Raw genomic sequence first — 18616 nt, 5'->3', positions numbered from 1 at the left:
ACTGCCCCCCACCCCCACTGGCCTGGTTGCCCCATGCAGCCTGCTGTTCAGTTGTTTGGTTGTCCCTCACTAACCCCCTGCTGTCCTGGTTGTAGGCAGCCATCTTGTGAGGGTGTGAGGGTTAATTTGCATATTACCTCTTTATTATGTAGGATAATGTTTAGTCATATCAAAATTTTGTAGTTTTTCAAACAGTCCCCAGTTGGACATTTTGGTTGTTTTTAATTTGTCATTATAATCAACACTTCAATAAACACTATGGTATGAACCTGAGGTTTATATACATTAAGGTAAATTCCTAAAAGTGAAATTACTGGGTTAAAAGATAAGATGTTTTAAGGTTTTTAGTTCATCCCTGGCCAGTGTGGCTCCGTTAGTTGGAGCATCATCCAGTGCACAGAAAGGTTGTGGGTTCCACTCCCAGTGGAGGCATGTACCTAGGTTGAAGTTTCACTCCCCTGAAGGCAACCGATGGATATTTCTCTTTCACATAGATGTTTCTCTCTTTCTACCTTTCCTCTCTTTCTAAAATCAATTAAAAAATATCCTGAGGTGAGGCTTAAAAATTTTTTTTTAATTCATTTGTATGTTTGTCATATTGTCCTGTGGAAAAGTTGTACTAATGTGTATGTGTTACCACAAACAGTAAGAGTACCAATTTCTCTACAAACATGCCCCATAATCATTTTTTAAAATCTTTGATAGTTTGAAAAATCAATGGTATCCCATTGTTTTATTTTGCATTTTAATAACTAGGGAGATTGAACATTTTTTTTTGTCTATTGCCATTTTAATTACTTATTTGGGGAAATTAACTTTTCAGATTTACTCATTTTTCTATTAGGGCAGTTTTATTTTCCTTAATGGCTTGATAGATTGTAGTAGTTGTTTTAGTGCAAAGAATATTTATCTCAAATAATTTTCCCAGTTTATTTGCTTTGCAGTTTTGTATTTCATTACAACTAGAATGTGTTCTGAATTGGGTCTTCTATCAGATTATTCTTTATTTTTAAGAAAGTTATGTTTTTGTGTGTCTGTGTTAACTGTTAAACTTGCTAAACATTTGTATTCATTTGAATAGTTTAAGTTAATTCTGAATCTTATCTTTTTTTCTTGTCTTAATTTATTAGCTAGAAATTCTAATACAATGCTAATGCCTCTTTTTAAAATTTTTTATTGAGGTATAATTGACATGTAACGTTGTATTTGTTTCCAGTGTATAATATAACAATTTGATATTTGTATACATTGAGAAATGATCACCAAAGTATGTCTAGTTAACACCTGTCACCATACATAATTACAAAAAAAAAGTTTTTTCTTGTGATGAGAGAATGAAGATTTATGTTCTAACAATTTTCAAATATTTAATGCAGTATTATTACTACAGTCACCATGTTGTACCTTACATCCCCATAACTTATTTATAACTGGAAATTTGTACTTTTTTACTTCCTTTACCCATTTTGTCCACCTCTATCCTCAGCAAACACCAATCCGTTCTCTCTCTGAGCTTGTTTTTGTTTTTTAGATGCCACATATAAGTGGGATCATGTGGTATTTATCTTTCTCTGTCTCATTTCGCTTAGCATAATACCCTCTAGATCCACCCATGTTATGACAAATGGCAAGATTTCCTTCTTTTCATGGCTGAGTTTTTAAATTCATTTGTCCATTGATGGACACTTAGGTTGTTTCCATATCTTGGCTATTGTAAATGACATGGGAGTGCATACATCTTTTCAAGTTAGCATTTCCATTTTCTTCAGAAAATTACTCAGAAGTGGAAACCTGAACGATATGGTAGTTATATTTTTAATTTTTTGAGGAACCTCCATACTGTTTTTCATAGGTTACATCAATTTACATTCCCATCAACAGTATACAAGGGTTCTCTTTTCTCTGCATCCTTGTCAATGCTTGTTGTTTCTTGTCTTTTTTATAATAGCCATGCTAACAGATATGAGGTGCTATCTCATTGTGGTTTTGATTTGCATTTCCCTGATGATTAGTGATGTTGAGCATCATTTCATGTACCTGTTCACTACCTGTATGTTTTCTTTGGAAAAAATATCCATCTATTCTGCACATTTTTAAAAATTGAATTGCTTGGGTTTCTTTGCTATTGAGTTGAATGAGTTCTTTATATATTTTGGATATTGGCCCCTAATTAGATATATGACTGACAAGTATTTTCTCCCACTCGGTACATTGGTCTTTCATTTTGTTGGTTTACTTAACAGTTCAGAGGCTTTTAAGTTTGACATAGTTCCAGTTGTTTATTTTTGCCTTTGTTGCCTTAGCTTTTGGTGTCAAATCCAAAAATTCATCACTAAGATTAATGTGAAGCACCTATGTTTTCTTCTACGATTTTTATTGTTTCAGGTCTTTAATACATATTGAGTTATTTTGTTTTGTATAGTATAAGATAGTTGTCTAATTTCATCCTTTTGAAAATGGCTGTCCAGTTTTCCCAACAGCATTTATTGACGAGACTGCCCTTTCCCCATTGTATATTTTTGGCTCATAAATTTATTGACATATATGCATGGGGTTATTTCTGTGCTCTCTATTCTGTTGCATTGATCTGTGTGTCTGATTTTATGCCAGTACCATGGAGTTTGGGTTACTATCCTATCTAATAAAAGAGAAAGATGGTAATTAGCATACGACTGCTACCCTTCCCATTGGCTAATCAGCGAGATATGCAAATTAACTGCCAGCCAAGATGGCAGCCGGCAGCCAGGCAGCTGATGCGAACAGGGAGGCTTGCTTACTTCAGTGACGGAGGACTCCAACGTTCCCCGCCTGACTTGCCGGCCTCTCAGCTGCAACTCTAAGCAACTATGTTGCAAATATAGAAGCTAAAAAAAACCCAGAAACCTGCTTTACTCAGCCGGGCTTCAGCCAGCCAGACCGCAACATTGTATCAAATACAGACAGTAAACAAAGGCCAGAAACCTGTTTTCAGAAGCCCAGGCCTCAGAGCTAAAGCTGGCCCAGAATAAAAAAAGAAAAAAAGAAAAAAAGGAGCGGTTGGGAGCTTCAGTCACCTGTCAGCCTGAAAACGGCCCTCAGCCCCTCAGCCAGACTGGCCAGGGACCCCAGCGGGGACTCCCACCCTGATCCAGGACACCCTTCAGCGCAAACCAGCCAGCCCCCACCCGTGCACCAGGCCTCTATTCTATATAGTATAAGGGTAATATGCCTCCCGGCACCGGGATCAGCGTGACAGGGGGCAGCGCCCAAACCCCCTGATCGCCCTGTGGCTCTGTGTGTGACAGGGGGAGGGGCCACAACCTCCCTATCGGCCCTGCTCTGTGTGTGACAGGGTGCAGCGCCCCAACCCCCAGATCAGCCCTGCTCTGTGTGTGACAGGGTGCAGCACCCTAACCCCCTGATCGGCCCTGCTCTGTGTGTGACAGGGTGCAGTGCCCTAACCCCCTGATTGGCCCTGCTCTGTGTGTGACAAGGTGCAGTGCCCTAACCCCCTGATTGGCCCTGGTCTGTGTGTGACAGGGTGCGGCGCCCCAACCCCCCCCCCCCCCCCACACACACACACACAGGCCCTGCTCTGTGTGTGACGGGGTAGAGCCATAAACTCCCCATCGGCCCTGCCCTGAGTGTGAGAGTGGCGGCACCCCAACCCCCTGATGGGCCCTGGTCTGTGCATGACAGGCCCAACCCCCTGATCCACCCTGCTCTGTGCGTGACAGGGGGTGGCGCCACAACCTCCCCATCGACCCTGCCTTGAGTGTGACAGGGGGCGGTGCCCCAACCCCCCAATCGACCGTACTCTGAGCATGACTAGGGGTGGCATCGCAACCTCCAGATCTGCCCTGCTCTGTGCATGACAGGGGGCGGCACCCCAACCCCCCAATCGGCCCTGCTCTGAGCCTGACCAGGGGCTGCACCTAGGGATTGGGCCTGCCCTCTGCCACCCGGGAGCAGGCCTAAGCCAGCAGGTCGTTAGCTCCCGAGGGGTCCCAGACTGCGAGAGGGCACAGGCTGGGCTGAGGGGCCCCCTCTCCCCCCCCCCCCGCCCCGAGTGCACAAATTTTTGTGCACCGGGCCTCTAGTAGCTTTATAATATAAGTATGAAGTCATGGAGTATGAGGCCTTCAGTTATTTGGGGTCTTTTGTGATCCTATACCAATTTTAGGATTATTTATTCTATTTCTATGAAAAATGCCATTGAAATTTTGTTTATTGTTTAAAGTATTACATATGTCTTCTTTTCCCCCATCACCACCTCCCCTGCCACTCCTACCCCCCAAGACAAGCCCCCACCTCCCCAGTGTCTGTGTCCATTGGTTATGCTAATATGCATGCATACAAGTCCTTTGGTTGATGGACTTGCCCACGCCTCCCCCCCACACGCACCCCGCCCATCCTTTATCTGAGGTTTGACGGTCTGTTCAGTGTTTCTCTGTCTCGGGATCTATTTTTGTCCATCAGTTTATGTTGTTCACTATATTTCACAAATGAGTGAGATCATGTGATATTTATCTTTCTCCGACTGGCTTATTTTGCTTAGCATAACACTCTCCATGTCCATCCATGCTGTTACAAATGGTAAAAGTTCCTTCTTTTTTATAGTAGCATAATATTCCACTGTGTAGATGTACCACCGTTTTCTAATCCATTCATCTGCTGATGGGCATTTAGGCTGTTTCCAGATCTTAGCTATGGTGAACTGTGCTGCTATGAACATAGGGGTGCATATGTCCTTTCTGATTGGTGTTTCTGGTTTCTTGGAATGGAACCGGGGACCCTTCAGTCCACAGGCTGACACTCTATCCACTGAGCCAAACCAACTAAGGCAACATCTAGTTTTTTAATCACATGCTGTCCATTAAAAATTATACACAAATGTTGATAGGATTGTTCATAATCACAAACCCAAATGAGTATTAACTGATGAACAGGTAAATGAAATATGGTATATCCATACAATGGAATATTACTCAGCCTACAAAAAGAATTAAGTGTTGATACATCTTAAAACATGGATGAACCCTGAAAACATTATGCTAAGTGAAATAAGCCAGTCACAAAAGGCCATATATTAGAGTCTATTTATAGGAAAGCTCCAGAATAGGCAAATCCATAGAATGAAAGATTAGTATTACCTAGGGATTGGGGTTTTTGGTAGAGGGAATGAAGAGTGAATATTATTGGGTGCATTTCTTTATGGGGTTATGAAAATATTCTATATTGTCTGTGTGTGGATCTAGTTTTATTTATTTTTTATTTTTATTGATGTAAGATTGGTTTTCTACAACATTGTGGAAATAAATTGCAGAAGACACAAAGAAATGGAAAGATATTCCATGCTCATGGGATGGAAGAATTAATATTATTAAAATGCCCATAATACCTAGAGCAATCTACAGATTCAATGCAAGCTCTATAAAAATCCCAAAGGCATTTGTTCACAAAAACAGAATAATCCTAAAATTTGTATGGTGCTACAAAATAAACTGATGAACAAAATAGATCCAGAGACATCAAAGCATGGAACAGACTGATGAATTACAGGGGGCAGGCAGGGGTTGGGGTGTGGTGGGAATGCAGACTGGTGCAGCCACTATGGAAGACAGTATGGAGTTTCCTCAAAAAGTTAAAAATGGAACTCCCATTTGACCCAGTAATCCCACATCTAGGAATATATCCCAAAAAATAAAAAAAGAAAGAAAAGAAAATGCAACTAAATGCCTATTTGTCAGTACAGCATTGAAAGGAACCAGCCTAAGGAATAATTGGTGAGTCAACCAATACCAAAACCACAATCCTTCATCTTCTTTGTAACCAGCCTGACAGAAAAGACTTGTTGAAAAGATAAATCTGCTTTGGAAAGCATTTACATTTTAAGCAGAGATGGAATTTGGTGAAATGCCATGTAGATATTCATTATTCTACAAATCATAATTATTGTCAGTGACCTGAAACCTGGAACAGGTATTAATGGTTAAATAATGTTCATAGTTTTGTTCTTCAAGACTGCCTTTGTCCTCCACCCAATTATTTCCGTTGCCTTGGCTTCTCTAGGCCTGAAGTGCATAAGTTGCTTATATTTATTTGGGTAGTGTTTACACTTGGAGGCACCATCTTCCTCTGACAGAAAACAAATCCTGAATTGCTATCCTTTTTATATTTTTTCATACTTTCTTCCCTACATAACACCAACCTCTGGCCATTTCTGTTTAAAGAAGTTACTATTTATTATGTATGTAGATTCCTCCAAAAAGATCTACATATGCCTGTGTACTCATGCACACGTGTACACACATATATAACCACATGTTCTGTATATGTTTATATATTTTTTTTACTCTCTCCCTTCTGAAAAACCATTTGAGTAAAACCAAAGCTAATAAGAGATGAGGGTAGAATAGATGATATTTTTTGTTTGTGAGATTGAAATTTATTTTAGCATGAGCACTTGGCCCTTGGGGAGCTGTGCCCCTGTGCGAATTGCATGCTTTAGCTATGTCACTGTTTCTGCTAACTCACACAGAGGGTAATCTAATTATCCAAATAAAAGTAATGTCTGAAAACAAAGAATAAGTAGAATTTGCATTCTGAAAGCATGCTCACTTGCAAACTGGTAGGTCACATTCTTTTCAGAAGTGCATTAACTGGAATATTGATTGAGCCTATGATTATAACATTTTTTCATTCATTCAACAAATATTTACATATTGAGAGCCTTCATGTCTGGACACTATCCTGGATGTATTAATACACAAAGACAAAGATGATTCTAGTTTTTATAGTAAGGAAGGGAGAAGGAGAGAGAGAGAGAAATATCAATGATAAGAGAGAATCATTGATCGGCTACCTCCTGCACACCCCACACTGGGGATCATAGCCACAATCGGGACATACGGCCCGACCAGAAATCGAATTGTGACCTCCTGGTTCATAGGTCGACGTTAAACCACTGAGCCATGCTAGCAGGGTCCAAACATGATCTTGATGTAAACTTAACTAATTTTCCAGAAACAAAACCCCTGAATTTTAGTATTTTCCATTTTTTGGTGTATAAATACTCCCATATTAGCAAATTCCAAGCTATCCATGTTCTGTATTGGCTGGGACATAGTAAGAGATTTTAAAATATATAAACCATCATCTTCACATCTTGATCACAATTATGAATAAGCTTGCTTTAAGAACATACTGAAAAACTCAAGATCAATAGTGCAGTTTGCCTACAATATACTAGGATACGTAGGGGTATGTGTGTATAAAGATGTATGAAAGCTGAGAAGGGTCTGAAAGGATACACTGGACTTGGTATGCTTACCTTAGAAAGATGGGGAACTGAGGGAAAGTTAGTCAACACAGTGGGATTTTTTTTTTTTCTGTTTACTAAACATCTGTAAAGTTTGAATTTTTATGAGTATGTATTTTTATAATTTTTGAAGAAAGAATTTGCGTTGCTCCAATTGAGGAAGCATACTAGTACCTCTCACATAATATTGGTCAAATGTATAGTGGATGCAAGGCACTTATTCTGAGAGTCAGATACTAGAATATATGAATGATCGTTAAATTGTTTTCCTGGTGAAAAGTGACACACTCTGTTGACAGAAGATAAAACAGAATTAAGACATTTGATAAGTATTCCAGTAGCTATAGGACAAACCACCTCGAAACAGTAACTTAAGACAATGACAATATTTATTTTGCTCACAGGTTTGTAATTTGGGTGGGGAGTGGCAGGGACAATTTTTCTCTGAAGGTTGAAGAATCACTCACTCATGAATTTGATGGTGACTACTGGCCACTGGCCGGGACCACCATGGGGCTGTACGTCCCAAGAAAGAGCCGAGTGGGAGCTGTATCCCCTTTTATGACCTGACCTTGGAAGTCACACAGCATCACTTTCTCTTTTATTCAAGGTGCTCAGAAGGCATTGCCCAAGTGCAGGAAGAGAAATAGACTCCATCTCTTTAGGGGAAAGTAACAAGTTCCGCAGGCATCCGTGGGAATGGACCTGTGAACACGGCCATTTTGGGAAAAATACAACCTGGCACCGTGAGTCCTCTTCTTTGCGATGTCATCTGCACCACACATCTGCGGAGCAAAGAGGGAAAAAGGGTCAGATCCTCTCAGCTGCCCCGCTGAATGTGAGTATTGCAACGTCACCTGGACTCCAAAAACCATATTCATGTATTGTGAAAGCTGTCATTTGTATCAACTAAATTCAAAAGAATTTTTAATATTATAGGATTTTATTTCCCATGCCTAGCATAGCCCTGGTTTTTAAAGTAACTTTCCTGTGTACCGTCCAATTTATCTTAATCTAAAAAGGCACATTGATAAATTACAGGGATGGTGAAAGTTTACCTTTGCTCTGACTCAGGAAATGTGGGTTTGTGTTATTTTTGTCTCTAAGCTTACTTCTCAAATTCAAAAAGAGCACAGAAAGAAGATTCATGAAAATGAATGTTTTGCAGTGGAATTTCAAATATTCCTCTTAAATGCGCATCAGTATCTGATTCGGTTGGTTGCCCTTTTGTTTTGTGGATGGTTTCTTTCGCTGTGCAGGAGCTTTTTGTTTGATGTAGTCCCGTTTGTTTATTTCTAGTTTGTTTCCCTTACGGTTGGAAACAAGTTCACAGAAACACCACCACTGCGCTGATGTCCAGAAGCTTTAGTGCCTGTTTTCTGCTGTGCATTTTATTGTTTCGAGTCTTACATTCAAGTCTGTAATCCATTCATTTTGAGTTAATTTTTGTGTCTGGGGTAAAGTAGGTTCAGTTTTCCCAGAACTATATCTTAAAGAGACTTTTCTCCATTTACATTCCTGGCTACTTCATCGTAAATTAGTTGTCCATATTTCTAGGCTCTCAATCCTGTCCCATTGGTCTATGTGTCGGGTTTTGTGCCAATACCAGGCTGTTTTGATTACTATATCTTTGTAGTATTGGGGAGTGGGATGCCTCCAGTTTTGTTCTTTTTTCTCGGGATGGCTTTGACTAATCTAGGATTGTTCTATTTCCGTGAAAAATGCCATTGAGCTAGGGATCTAATCTCTGCACTGAATCTATGGAGTGTTTTAGATAGTATGGACATTTTTACAATATTAATTATTCAGGACACAGGTCTTTCATCGCCTTCGCTAAGTTTAGTCCTAGGTATTTTATTCTTTTTTATGTGATTGTGAATGTTTTTTCCATTTCATTTTCGGATAGTTTGCTGCTAGTAGATAGAAATGCAAGAGACTTTTGTATGTTGATTTTCTATCCTGAAACTTTACTATATTTGCTTACTATTTCAAGTGTAGGTGTTTTGGTGGAGTCTGTGGGATTTTCTATATATAAAATAATGTAACCTGCAAATTAGTCATAGTTTTATTTCTTCCCAATTGGCATGCCAAATAGTTACTTAGGTTAAAAACCTTAGAATGTTAAATCTATGGAAAATTTTAAAGGTGCCCAGCCAAAGCTTTGGCTAAGAGCCCTATCCTCTAAGAACCTTCTTCTAGCTTTAGGTCTAGAGTTCTGCTTTGCAATCCTTCCATCTGATGATTATGGGATGTTCTTAGACACTTCCTGCCCCATTATTTTGACCTTAAGAAAGCAGCCTTTAAGCCAACTTAAATATTCTAGATGCCATAGGTGAATAAGTTGCTTAATGCTCAGCAAAGTATAGAATTATTTGGGGATCAGAACAACTGTAGCTCAAGCCTCAGTTCTGCCACCTCTTAGGTTTGAGGTGGTCAAGTTACTCCACATCTCTGAGCCAGGTCATTCACAAAATGATCAGTGTAAGTGAGGTTTGCACATCTAGAATGTGCTGGCACTAGCCTGTAGGCTGAACCTACAGTACTAAACAAAACAGATATCGACCCTGCTCTGAAAGGGCTCAGTTCCTGCCAACACACGAGAATGAATTACCAGTTACCATCAGAGGATAAGCTCTCTGATAGGCATAGCTCAGGCTTGAAAATGGGCACATCGTGCGGGCAAACCTTTCGGGTATATCATATCAAAACTGAGATATGAGGACTGACTAGGAGTTGTCAGGCGGTTAAGAGTAACTACAAAATGCCTTAACTTTCTTCCAGTAAAATGGGGACACATCTACCTTGAGGCGGTATATTGAGAAAGAGCTAATGAATATCATAACACCAGAACTATGCTTGACCGTTCAGTATTGGGCCAGAAAACATGTATTGAATGGGTACCACCCTAGGCAATGGGGATTCAAATGAGTAGGATGCCATCCCAATCCTCCTGGGCCTTCAAGACTGGGGGTCTGGCTCTTTCTCCTTAGGCTCCGTTACCGCTCTTGCCCCACTGTCTTGTATTTGCCTCTTCACCTCTTGACATCACTAGCTTAGTGAGGTCAGAAATGCTTCTCTCTTGTTCACTATTGTATTTTGAACACTTAGTTGTTCCTAGTGTCTGGGGAACCTTTGCCTTTTTTCTTATCCCCTGTCCTTGGTGCCCTGCCATATCCTTTATCCCTCAACTTTCCAGCTCACACATGAGGGTGGGAAAAATGGGGCTGGGAGAGTTAAGCCGCACCCCAGCTGCTCCCAGCAGGGTTGGATGACTCTGAGACATGTGCTTTCCTTATCCCACAGCAATGACTCATTGATCATTTATCTTCCATTGTCTGTTTTCCCTCCCTTATCTTACTTCCCTCACTTCCACATCAGTGACTCCCCCAACTCCCACATACACTTGAGTCCTTGTCTCAAGGTCTGCTCAAACAGAATGTCCACTTAGCATCCAAATCCCTCGCCTATATTTAGGGAATTCTGCTACCTCTAAAGAGTACATCTCCCATGAAAAGAACTGAAAGTGTCAGACGCATGTATAGCCAGGGGTGGACACACTACCTTGTCTTTGTCAATCAGACACACTTATTCCGCTCAGTAATGTCATGAAGAAGCAGGAAATGCCCAGATTTGATTCTGTTGACAGATAGTGGCAGAGACAACTATTTGAATGGTAACTTTCAGCATCTAGTGTTGGTGGCACATGTGGTGTGACCAAGACCAACGCTTCACCCAAACAGCGGACTCGGAGGGCTTTGAGCACTGCTCCTTCCCTCTGGTCTCAGGGCACGAATCTTTGGTCCCCTCAGATTCTTTGATCTCTCCAGTAGCATTCGGATAAATGTCTTTCCTGCCAGTGTCAAGGTTGGTTTTTGTAGCTCAGAACTAAGAACGCTGTCTTTCTGTCTCAGTCAGGATAGAGCCAGGTTTTTCAAGCAGATGAGATTTCATACAGATAATTGGTTAAAAAGGGAATAGAAAAGCTGGACAGCCAAATGGGGAGCAATGAGGCACCCCACAGATCAGTCACAGCTAGAAGCTGCCATCACCTCTAGGGCTGGAGGAACAGTGGAGGAGGGGCGCCCACTGTCTGACAGGAGCTAGGACCGCTGGACAGGTGACCAGTGAAGCGCCACAGGAAGGAGGGGAGGGGAAGAGAATATCTGGCCTTCTTCCACCCATCCTCCCATGGTACACCATTCTCTCATAAATTGTAAGTAAACAGTAGCACAGAGCAGAACAAGGGGCAGGCCAAAAATAGACTGGAAAGCCAACAAGCAGTTGACATGCACATGTCATAAGAGCTCAAATACTTGGTGGCTGAAGGAAGAGAATAAAGCAAGGAGAGGGCTGGGATCAGAACTTTGTACAATACCAACTCTTAAGGGTATTGAGAGGAGAAGTAATCAGAGAGATAGGAGGAAACCAAGGCAAAGCTCTGAAGCAATACAACCTGCCAGATGCTTAACTGGATTTCCACCAAACAGACCTCCGAATTACTCATTGCCTCTAGACAGAAGACTCAGAATGCTTATTCATGAGCTGTGAGCATCATAGCTTCTAATCCCGGCTATTCCCTGGGTAGGTTGGGTTATTCAGGATAACAGCACTTGCCAACTGTCACTGGGCAAGGCGAGAAGTAACGGATAATGAAGATTTTATATACTTGGCAAAATAGAGAAATGTGTTACAGCAGAAATCTTAATTGATAAGCTAGAAAGCAGTGCATTCACTCTCACAGTTGAATTTATGGGACTGGGACTGACTGTCCTCCATGAATAAATGGACTGTGGTGTCTTTGGTGGTGCTGCCTTACTGCGTGAGAGAAAAAGTCAGCAATTGGGGTTGTGAGAAGGAAGGTGGTGGAATGGAAAGAGCAGGTTGAAGAGTCAAGAGGACCTCATTTCAGTTGGCTCTGCTGCTCGTCACCCTTGTGGTTTTAGGTTTATTTTAAATACACTGAGCTTTAGTTTCTACCTGTTTAAAATTGGCATCATTAAAATTCTTGGCTGATAATTTTTATGATTATGTGGGCAAAGCTTCTAGAACAATGCCCAGCACAGACAAGGTACTTCCTAAATATTTGTTCCCTTCTTCAATCTACCTTCCTTTTTGCCATAGTTCCAGCCTTGGGGGAAGAAGGGGTGAGAAAATAAACATACTTTCTAGAACAAATGGCTAGCTAGCATGAACCGATTTTACAGAGAAATGCTTAAAGGAGTTAAAACCGCAAACTCGGTGTTCTTCTTATTGTTGCAAGTACCAAAATCTGTTGGGAGCCATTAGAGATATTGGCTTAGACAAAGCCATCTTAAGAACTATCAGTTTCTGGTTCCTCCAGAAACTCCTAATTACCAGAAACCACCTGTGTCTTGCAAATTGGCCAGCAGTTAAAGATAAACTACCCTCACATAGCCATCAGGAGCCTGATAAATCTCTAGTAATAGGTTACTGCCCATAGACCCCTTTGCCCACCCCCCATTCCTAAAACAGTATATATCCTGCCGCTGTGAGAATAAAGTTTGAGGCTTGATCAGAACTTGTCTTGCCTCCATTCTTTCGTGTCCCTTGCTTGTTTCATTCTCCTAGGGTGTCTCCTCGTTCCCCCGTTGTTGTCCCGCGGGTCGGGACAAAAATCCACAGGCATTATAAATCCAAGGCCATTTCCTCAGAATTTCAGATGTTCAAAAAAAAGTTCATCTGTACTGGCTTAAACCTCCCTTCCCACAGCTGTCAGAAGTGCTACTCGTTTATATTTTGGGTGGGATCCCTTTCTCAGGTGCTGTCTCGGTGTTTCTGTGACCCAAGCCAAGAGTCCCTGTGCCTTGACCACACTGTTCCTTCCCGACAGGCGAGCCTGAAACGGGATCGCCTCTGGGGGCCCACCACCAAGGAGCCGGCCTCCGCTCTGGGTCAGCAGCAGCGCGGAGTGTTGCCAGGCTACGCCACACAACACAAAACCCCATCTCCCTCTGGTTTTCTGGAGCAGCTGTCTCCCGTTCAGCTGTTGAAATTTCAGTTCCTTTGCTGAAACCCAAACACATCTCCCCCCCAGACAGGAAGATGCCTAATGAAGTGACTTCCTCCATGAGGACTAGTCTTGTGGTTTTATTCGGCCCTTCTAGCCAATGTGGGAGCTGAGCACCACAAAGGGGCCTGAGGGATGGAGGCACTGAGGTAGAAAATGCCGGCCAGCGTGACACCTGCGGGCTGCCATCAGCTCGTCACAGCTTGACTTTGAAGCATCATGTGGAGATCAGACAAAATCAGGTTAGGCTGTAGCCTTGAGTGGACAAGCTGGACACCTCTCCAGCAGCCCATAATAGTCAAGACACTATTTTTAGCAACTTAAGTATAGTGACATATTTAGTTGTTACAGTCACCCCAGGAGTAGGTACATTACGAGCCACACTTTATTGATGGGAAATGTGAAGCACAGAGAGGCTAACTGATTCAGATGAGATCATATGTAGCAGAACCAGGATTTGAACCCACTCAGTCTAGTTTCTGCATCTGCTTTCCCAAGCTCAAGCAATACAACCTATCTTATAACTTTCTACACGTGCTAATCTCCCAGGTGATCATTCCCTGTCACTTAGGTTCATCCGGATCACTTGTTTCCTACCAGTTGTCTAACTAATTTTCACTGTTATCCAGGGAAGTTCCTTCATCTCCCTCTGAGGTTGGTCCCTTGTTTTCTGGATATTGGTTTTTCTTTCTTGGTTTGCCTCAGTGCTTTAGAGGGAGCTATCCTTCAGAAGACTTCTTGAGGAAAATGTACATAGATCTTAAATGTCAGAAAATGTTTGTATTCTATCTTGCTCACACTGGGTCCGTATTTGCTGAATTTCATATTCTCGATCATTTATATGAGGCCTGTTTTTCCCCCTTTCTTGAAACTTTTACTATCTTTCTGAAAGTTTACAGCAGTTGTGTGTTCTTTTCTCATTTACTGTGCTGGGTTCTAAGTAGGCCATTTCAGTCTGGAAACTCATGTTTTTCAGGTCCAGAAAATATTCTTGTAATATTTCTTTTGACAATTTTTTCTCTCCTGTATTCTATTGTTAGATTGTGGGCCTCCTTGTTTCATCTCTTTTCTGATTTTTTTAAAAGAATGAGATATTTCCTTAGCTTTATTTTCTACATCTTTTACAAATATATAGATTTACAAAATATAAATATGTAATATGTATAAATTTACAATCTATATACAGAGTGGGGGAAAAGTAGGTTTACAGTTTTAAGTACATGAAATAGTTTATTCTTGTATTATTATCCATATGAACAATGGTAAACCTACTTTTGACCCACCTTGTATATATAAATTGCAAACATATATAATTTTAGCTACTAAAATTTTTAAGAACCCTTTATTAATAATAATTTCTGCTTATTCTTTTTTCTTAATAGCATCCTGATTTTGTTTTAAGGATAAATAGCTTATTTTTATTCTCTCTGAGATCATTAAAGTGTTCTTTTTAGTGTGTAGTCTCTTGAGTTTCCATTCTTGTTTTGATGTCTCTTATCTTTTATGTTAGAGGCTTTCTTCAAATGTCAAGTAATCCTTGGTTTTCTGTTATTTTAAAAGTTAGGTTTAAAAAATGCTGATTGGAAGCTCTGTGTGTTTGGACTCGGCTTTATCAACTATAGAGTGCTCTGTAGAATAATTGGGTTATGAGTTGACTTTTTATTGGGAAAATTCTAAATGTCTGTACCAACAGGTACATGAGATATTTACCTGTGTAAAATTTTGTGAAGGTTAGTTATATATGGCATCATAAACAACTTAAAATTCAATGTTAGGTACATGAATTCCTAAAAATTTCCACTATTTGATTCATGCTGACCCACATCTATCCCCAATCAGCTTTATAAATTGTTTCCCTAAATGAAGCCAGTTCATTCAAAAAGAATTATTGCTCAGTTTGTGCCATATACCCAAATATCAACTGTTGAGTTATAAACTCTGTTACATGATAGCTATTGGCTAACTTGACTTCTGAACTGGTGCCAACTTAATCATATGTCACTTTTATTTCCTCATAATGTGTAATTATTGCATGTGGACCCATTCAACTCATTAAGATAATTACATTTATCTTGAAGTTCATCAATCTCCTTGTTTTTGTGACTTTGCTAAAAACCCATGTTTATGGATCCTCTTCATGAGTGAGATTGAGATTTTCTACATATTGGAATAACCACACTGGAAAGCCCTGTCTATTGACTTTCAGTGTAACTCTATAACCCGTTGGCAAACTTCCTGTTAAGGGCTCCTCCCCACCCCTTAGGTCAGTGATGGCGAACCTTTTGAGCTTGGCGTGTCAGCATTTTGAAAAACTCTAACTTAACTCTGGTGCCATGTCATATATAGAAATTTTTTGATATTTGCAACCATAGTAAAAAAAAGATTTATATTTTTGATATTTATTTTATATATTTGAATGCCATTTAACAAAGAAAAATCAACCAAAAAAATGAGTTCGCGTGTCACCTCTGACACGCGTGTCATAGGTTCGCCATCACTGCATTAGGTGGTATGAAAGCATCGTAGTTGTAGCTATAGCCGGATCCTCACGTGATTTCTTTTCTGTGGAATCAAATACTTGATTTGCTGATCTTATCTTAGTAGACCTCCTAGCAACATTTGATTTACTGGGTTGCTCTCTGCTTCTTGAATCTTTCCCACATACCACATACTTCTGATTTTATTTCTACTTCCTATCACATTGGCCACTATTTTCTATTCTCTTTTGTTAGGTTCATCTTTTCAGCTTGACTTGTGATGTGAGAGTGCTTCAGGATCTTGTTCTCACCTCTTCTCCTCTCTATCTCTTAAGGTGATTCTATCCAGTTCCTGGCCTTATGCTGATGACTCAGTCTCTGTGTTGTAGCCCCAGGACTCCTGAGTCTATTTGCCTTCTTGACATCTTCACATAGATGTTCAATACAGAACTTTTGAGTCACACTATCTACACACGCCCTAACTGCTCCTTACATACCTCTTTCTTCCCCTTTTGTAAAATGGCACCACCATCCAGCCACTTGCTCAAGCTCAAATATGGCAATTACTCTTTATCCTTCTTCCACTTAACACATGTATCTACAAACACTATTGGTTTTACTCCAGCAAATGCTTTGAATTTGTCTGATTCTCTGTATTTCCACGACTCTTACCTTAGACAGACAAAGACATAATGTTTCTTCTGGACTACTGCAATAGCTTCTCACCTGGTATCCTTGCTCCCATTCTTACACATAGCAACCAAAGTTTTAGAAACTTAAATCAGATCATGTCATTAAGACCCTCCAAAAGTCTCTCTCACAGAACCGGACATGCTCTAGCTCTTACCTATAAGCCTGCATCTGGTTCCTCACAGCACCAAGCTCATTCCCTCCCTGGAGTCTGCGAGCAAGCACTTCCTCTGCCTGGAATGACCTTCTCTCTTATTCAGGCGTGTCACAGTCTTATCTTCTGTTCTAAAATGTCACCTCCTCAGAGTCCTTCCCTGGGCTCCTAATAGAGTCACACTCAGTCATTTTCTTTCTCATCAGCCTATTTTTATTCTAACACTTATCACTATCTGGTATTTTAATCATTTACCTGAATGTAAACTCCTTGAGAGCAGTGACCTTATCAGTCTCATTCAACATAGTATCATCAGTGTCTGGCACTAAGAAAGCCCTCAATGCCTGGTTTTTGAAAGAATGGGTTAATAGATGGATGAAAGGCATTTTAGAAGCCTTACGATCTCTCTCTCTCTCTCTTCCCCCCCCCCCCCCTCTCTCTCTTTTTTGAGGTGAGTAAACCAGAGAGAAAAGCAACTTGCATGTACATTGGTGGCTATTTGTTATAAATTTGTTCACTGTTACACTGACCTCAGCTACATCCAATGGCAAATGTTTTTAATTATACTGTTGGTTCTACCAATCTGACCAATTCATTGTCCCACCTTAAGGTCTTATCAGCATAATCCAACCTGAGGGTGCTATGGACAGATGCCAGCTATATGTTTTATTGTGTCATTTGCCAGTGACTGGTCGTCTTTATCCTGGGGCAGTTATGTAAGCTTTGTTCATAAACTTTGAGAACTGGCTTTTTGGCTATTCTCTCTTGTTGACCCACAACAAACCCACCTTTTTATCTGTTATTCAAACTCAAGTTCTTAACATGCTAAGTCTCAATTTTGCTGCCTGCTCAGCTCTGCCATGATAGCGGAGCGGGGGGGCGGGGGGACCCAACAACAAACTCATTCTCTGCCACTTTTCTCCTCTATTTAGAATAAATATGAAATTCACTTCACAGGGATTAAATGAGCTCATTAATAATCCAGTTAGTTGGATTAAATACATTTATGAATATGAAACGTTTGCTGAGTGTAAGATGCATTACAGATATGAGATTAAATGCAAGAGTTTGCCCATATTAATCAATTCCTAATGTATTAAATATATGATCATCAGTAATTGTAATCTTTTAAAGATGTTATATGTCAGGCTTTCAGAACAACTGCCTCTTATCCAGTATACTTTTGAATTTAATACTATTTTTAATAAAATTTTGTTCACTGTAGCCGATCCACATGGTATAAAATGAAAATTGAAAGTATGCCTTTTTACCTCAGACCCTACCAATATAACCCCGGACATAAGCAGGTAGCATTAGCTTGCTGTTTTTAGTTACTAACAATAGAAATAGCAAGCATAACACAATAGTTTAGTACATGACTGGGAGTCTGGCATTGCTATAAACACTTTATTTATAAATCCATTTTGATGCTCACAACAATCCTATGGCTCAAGTATTACTATTACCCAATTTCATAGATGAGCAAACCGAGGCCCAGACTCACAGAGCTAGGCAGAGGCAGCCCGGGCAGTCTGGCGCCAAAGGTCAAGCTCTTCGTCACGATAAACAACATGGCGTGGACACCTTTCCAGATGAGTTTGTGGAGCTTTGCATAATGTTACTACCTACAGAACATTCCATTGCATGATGTCTTTTATTTCTCGACTCACCATTAATGAGAATTTTAATTTCTTCCAGATTTTATTACTAAACATAGACTGCAAAAAAATATAAGATGAAGCTGCTCTGGACAGCCCAGGGCTTTTGTGTGAATCTGTCGACAGTGTACATTTCTAGAGGCGGCTAGCTGAAACAAAGAACTTGTGCGCTAAACTTTTTGAGTTGACAATAACAAATTGCTCTCCACAATGAACAGTCATTCCACCTGGAGTCTACAGACCCCAAGAATCACTGCGAGGACTTGTCATTTCTTTGTGCCTCTGCTTTTGTTTTTTTAATCTAATATT

Source organism: Myotis myotis, unplaced genomic scaffold (genome assembly GCF_014108235.1).
Source record: "Myotis myotis isolate mMyoMyo1 unplaced genomic scaffold, mMyoMyo1.p scaffold_m19_p_12, whole genome shotgun sequence".
NCBI classification, from domain to species: domain Eukaryota; kingdom Metazoa; phylum Chordata; class Mammalia; order Chiroptera; family Vespertilionidae; genus Myotis; species Myotis myotis.
This window is presented reverse-complemented; position numbering follows the sequence as displayed.